Source organism: Bufo gargarizans, chromosome 3, assembly GCF_014858855.1.
Source record: "Bufo gargarizans isolate SCDJY-AF-19 chromosome 3, ASM1485885v1, whole genome shotgun sequence".
Lineage (NCBI taxonomy): Eukaryota > Metazoa > Chordata > Amphibia > Anura > Bufonidae > Bufo > Bufo gargarizans.
Window position 1 is genome coordinate 234,883,162 of NC_058082.1, and position 6,044 is coordinate 234,889,205.

Sequence of the window (6,044 nt, forward strand, 5' to 3'; positions counted from 1 at the left end):
TTCAGTCGTTTTGACTGATCAGGCAAAAGAGAAAACCGTAGCATGCTACGGTTTTTTCTCCGGCGAAAAAAACTGAAGACATGCCTGAACGCCGGATCCGGCATTTTTTCCCATAGGAATGTATTAGCGCCGGATCCGGCATTCAGAATACCGGAATGCCGGATCCGTCGTTCCGGCATGCGCATGCGCAGATCGGTAAAAATGCGAAAAATGTACAAGACGGATCCGTCGGTCCGCATGACAAGCGGAGAGACGGATCCGTCCTTGCAATGCATTTGTGAGACGGATCCGCATCCGGATCCGTCTCACAAATGCTTTCAGGCAGCAGCAGATCGGCGGATCCGGCGGCCAGTTCCGACGACGGAACTGCCCGCCGGATCACACTGCCGCAAGTGTGAAAGTAGCCTAACAGACACAAGGGTGCTGATGTCACAATGTATTGTGGTTAACATAAGTACATGTCTTTTGTCTTTATATTTAACGCACAATATATTTTCGTTACAAAGTGCTCTGCTCTCTCCCACCCTAAGCATTTGCCCCAGCAGCGTTTTTGGGAGGCCTTTTTAGTTCTTTCTTATTGTGCCACATGCCACCGTACTTCTGTTAGCAAGACACTTAAAAAGTGATATATTGGAATAAAAGTTGCCAAGGTACAGGTGGTATCCTTGATCCAGCAATGGGTGAACCAAATCCCATACAATTTTTCCGCTTATTCCAAGGGTAGGGGGACATTCTTGGGGTTCTATATTAGAATCCTTCCCCTCATATATTTTAAAGCGATGTGTGTAGCCAGTTTCACTTTCACACAATTTATACAGCTTGATGCCGTATCTTGCCCTCTTGTTAGGCAAGTACTGTCGAAAATGCAGCCTTCCTTTGAAGTTCACTAGGGATTCGTCAACAACAATATGTTTATTAGGGGTATATTGTTCTGCAAACATAGAATTGAAATGGGTGATTATGGGCCTTAATTTATACAATCTATCAAAATTGGGATCATCTTGGGATGGGCATCTGGTATTATCATTGTAGTGTAAAAATTTCATTATGGCTTCAAATCTCATTCTAGACATGGCTGCACGATACATTGGATTGTGGTAAAGTATGTCTGTACTCCAGTATGCTCTTATAGATGTTTTTTTTACCAGGCCCATACTTAATACAATGCCCCAAAATGTACGCATCTCCCCAGCGTCGGTAGGGGTCCATTTCGGGGCATGAAATGTTGTAGGATTCATGGCAATAAACTGGTTTGCGTACAAATTGGTTTGCACAACCATCAATTAAATTAAATTATCAGTAAAGAAAAGCTTGAAAAAAATCTATTTCTCTAAACCCAGTCGTATTAACATGTGCACCCGCATCGGCAGTAAAGTTGGGTACCTGGGCCACATAGTTATCTGGGGGTGCCCAAATAGGTGCACTTGACTGATCATCAACCCTTTGGCGCCTTCTTGGGGGTTCATCAGATTCATTTGAAGATGATGATGCAATAAAATTCATGTCACCTTCACTTGCAGACTCAGTGTCTGAACAAATCATGGCGTACACCTGCTCTGCAGTAAACCGCCTGCCATGCGCCATATTTGAATTTTAGTAAACAGTCCAGTAACTGTAGAAGATAAAACAGTATATTTTTTTTTTTCAAATGGTACTGAAATATTTTATATGTGGATGTCAACGGGAAGGAGGGCCTCTAGAAAATATGTAGTTCTGGGTGCGACTGGGTCAGGGCCGCTAACAAAATTATAAAACTAAACGGCACTAAATGGGTAAAAAAAATATCTGCTCTGAAAAAATATATATATATAGGAACAGGATAAGCTGGAAAGCAAATGGGAGGTGGATGAGGAGTGTATAGTGATTGTGCAACTTTGACAGGAGCTCTGAGTGACAATAACCCTCTCTGATCAACTCAATGAGAGAACTGAGGTGATCAGAGGGGGTGAAGTCACCTACCCAGAATCCTGCCCTCTGATTGGCCAACCTAGGACCATCTTGATTGGTCCTGGGTTGGCAAACTGTGACTGGTAGCTAATCAAAGCTGTCACCATGGAGACAGGTTCGCATCTACAGTATGGCGTGCTGACAGTAGCAATCCTCGATGCCTTTCTGCTCTGATCGGTGCATTGGAGGGACCGATCAGAGCACACCGCTCTGCAATATACTTCGGGTGGCTGTCGGAGCGCCGCTGCAGTCTCCGTTACAGCCCACCCCCGCTCGAAACGTGCGCACTAATAACAATTGCGCTGATTAGTCCATGAGACTTCACAGACCAATCACAGCGATCGCCGACGGGGGTGTGCTCTCACAGCTACCAGGCCGGCTAGCTGTGATACTTAGCGGTCCGTGACAGCTGTCATCAGAGCGCTGCCACCATATAGTAAAAAATGGTGACAGTTTCTAACCATGACGGGTATACACGTCATGTAGCGCAAAATAGCTATGTTTCATGACGTGTATACTCGTCAACGAGCATTAAGGGGTTAAAGGGAACCTGTCATGTGGATATTTGATTATAATCTAACTAATTATATACAATCATTAACTACTAAAAAGTACCTTAGATGTATTCACTTACTGGTGTGACAGATGGTTACCTCATAATATACACACAAAGATGCCACATGCTGTATGCTAATGAGCTGATTTGAGTCCAGCGTGATGTCATTGAGTCCAGCGTATTTTTAATTCAGAGCTATAGCCACTCCCCTGCCCACCTGCTGCTGATTCATATGGAAAAAAACTGTCACTCAGCAGCAGGTAGGCGGGGAGAGTCAGGAGCTCATGAATATTCAGGACTCATCATTAATCAGCCGGAGCTTTTCAATACAAGATATTGGCAGATTGACTGGGTCAATTAAAGAAAGTGACCCAGCATTTTGCTAAGAGAATCAAGTCGCTTATTTATGTTGCCCTTAGTTAGGACACCATAAAACTGGTGACAGGTTCCCTTTAAGCACCCAGGGAAAAGTTGCGCTTTAGGGAGGCAAAAGTGGAATAAAAATACAAAATACATTAATAAACTATATTACAAAAACTAATATTAGGGCATTAAGGACATGTTCACAAAAAATTATACAAAAATTATACAAAAGACAGAGATAGACTGACCCCAAGCCCCACAGCTCACAGGTAGATATAGCTGCAATAATGAGGGCACCTGATAAGCCACACCCAGGAATGGACCAGGGGAAGTTAACCACATCAGAACCAAACAGAGAGGGGAGCCTACATGAACAGGGAAGTGCACACTCAGGTTGCAGTACTGGACGTTGCCCCTGGCAACCAGCATACACGGAGTCCACCGCAGCCAGTACGCCAGATCACAAACAACCCGTGACACAACAGAAATGCATCCATACTCAGACCCTGTTCATACACAAGGCTGCAGCTAGCACGCATCGCAGATACCCACAGCCCGTACACAAAGCGCACGCAGCCAGCCTGCACGGCACCAGAGACATGAGCCACAGAGATGCAGACATGGGAATCCACAAACACAGACCACAGTTCACACACTACACCGCAGCCAGCATGCAGCCCCAAGCAACCAGCATACACAGAAGTCAGCCTGCAGTCAGTACGCGAGAGGGCCTGCAGCCAGCCTGCACGGCCATAACTGTCACAGTGAACCACACCGTGACATGCGGTCATAGACCGCAGCAATCAAATGGTTGACAGCTGGGATTGGATAATTTTCTGACACCAGCTGTGAAGCAGGAGCCTGTTCTAAGTACCCAGGCTCTTAATAACAGCTCATTCTTAGAGCAGGAGCGCTCCAGGTGCCACCAACCCCCCTTTACTGCAGCAATGTCAAAAGACGTTGCTAAAGGACAATTATTATTATCCTCTCTTTTTGGCAGAATATGCAACGAAGGCCCCAAACAAAGCCTCCATCGCAGATGTGAAGATGCCATTGGAATGCTAAAGGGCGAGCAGGAAAACCTTCAGAAGGAAAAGCAGTTTTCTCAATTTTATCATATGAGGAACACTTCAGAACTGTACAGACATGTAAGTACAGCCTTACAGTTTCCACAGATGTATGCAAAATAACTGTGGAGCCCCAGTTATGGGTCTTCAACACAGATAAAGCCAGATATCCTTCAAAGGAAGGAAAAACCGAGCAAAGGGGTGTCTCCATCACAGAGATCCCCTATGTCAAGATCCCGCTCTTTTACAAGCTTTAAGGATGTGACGGGGAAGACCAAAGCCAGTTATCCATCCACAGACAGCTGTTTCGGGGTGTTGTCCCTCATCAGTGTGGAGTAGGATTTTGGCTAACCAGGAGAAATGCCTTGGAGACTACTCAAACAAAACAATAGCTGATCTTAAGGAGATCAGCGAAATAAAACACTGTGGAGCCTCATTTAAGAGTCTCAACACAGCAATCCAAAATGCAAAGCTCCCTTGGAAACAGTAATATGCAAAATAACTGTGGAGCCCCAGTTATGGGTCTTTAACACAGAGAAAGCCAGATATCCTTCAAAGGAAGGAAAAACAGAGCAAAGGGGTGTCTCCATTACAAAAATCACCAGATCCACCATATTAAGTGGCCCCTATATCAAGATCCCGCTCTTTTACAAGCTTTAAGGATGTGGCGGGGAAGACCTAAGCCAGTTATCCATCCACAGAAAGCGGTGTTTCGGGGTTTCGGGGTGTTGTCCCTCAGTCAGTGTGGAGTAGGATTTTGCTCAGTTTTTTCTTCCTTTGATGGATATCTGGCTTTCTCTGTGTTGAAGACCCATAACTGGGGTTTCACAGTTATTTTGTATATTACGGTTTCCCAGGGAGCTTTGCATTTTGGATTGCTGTGGTTTTGGGGGTTGGTGGGCCGATGGGGCGGGGACACGTGGTCAGCCAATAGCAGCCCGCAACGGGAAGGAGCCTCTCTAGCGTCACCTCAGATGTTTTGATCCACGCAACTGGGAGATGCAGCGGCGGCAGTGCGGGCATCAGAAGCGACACTGATGCCAGGGAGCGAGGTAAATACAATCTGTGTGAGGGGCCCAGGCATTTGGAGAGGAATTTTTCGGGTTGGATAACCCCTTTAAGTGTTCACCTGAACCCACCATGATTCTTCTCAACTAAACTTATAGCGCCATAAGGTCATGCGTACTAAGCAGTAATGCTACAAAAAACTGAAGTACACGTCCACCCAACATACTTTTCCTCTCTTTAGGATCTACTATTGACCTGAACAAAAAAAATATTGAAACGGTACCAATCTGATGCAGTATATTTTTTTTATAATGTGTTAAATGGATTTGTTTTCATTCTGTTCACACATTCTGTTAATTCTGTACTAGTAAAAATTCAAGATGGCTGTATGCAGTACAATTTTAGCCAAATCTACTGATTGTTTCCATGGAATTGGCTAACAATCTTGTTAGCCAATCTAATTGGCTAACAATCTGTATTTTGTGGTTCGCAAATTGTGGATTCACAAATTATGCATAGCGCCTATTGTGGTATCCGCATTTTTTTGTGGACCCATGGCTGTCTTGCGTGTGCTTTCCACAACTGTATGTCCGTTCCACAAAGGACAGAACATGTCCTATTCTCAGCCGCAAAATGCGGCCCATAGACCCAATAAAGTCAATGGGTCTGCAAAAAATGTGGATGCAAGACGGACATCATCCGTAATTTGCAGACCACAAAATGCATACAGTTGTGTGCATGACCCCTTAGTCTACTTTCACACTCGCGTTTTAGCTTTTCGTTTGTGAGATCCGTTCAGGGCTCTTACAAGCGGTCCAAAACTGATCAGTTTGCATTCTAATGCATTCTGAATGGAAAAAGGATCTGCTCAGAATGCATCAGTTTGCATCGGTTCAGTCTCCGTTTCGCTTTGGAGACGGACACCAAAACACTGCAAGCAGCGTTTTGGTGTCAGTCTGATGAAACTGAGCCAAACTGATCCGTCCTAGCACACAATGTAAGTCAATGGGGACAGATCCGTTTTCACTGACACAATCTGGCACAACAGAAAACTGATCCGTCCTCCATTGACTTTCAATGGTGTTCAAGGCTATGTTAAAGAT

General features: G+C 44.9%; 1 protein-coding gene across 5 annotated transcripts in view; it reads right to left on the reverse strand.

Annotated features, from left to right (window-relative positions):
* Positions 1-6,044, reverse strand: part of UBAC2 (UBA domain containing 2) — a 187,535-nt gene that overhangs the window by 124,818 nt on the left and 56,673 nt on the right. The gene's annotated exons all lie outside the window — the stretch shown is intronic.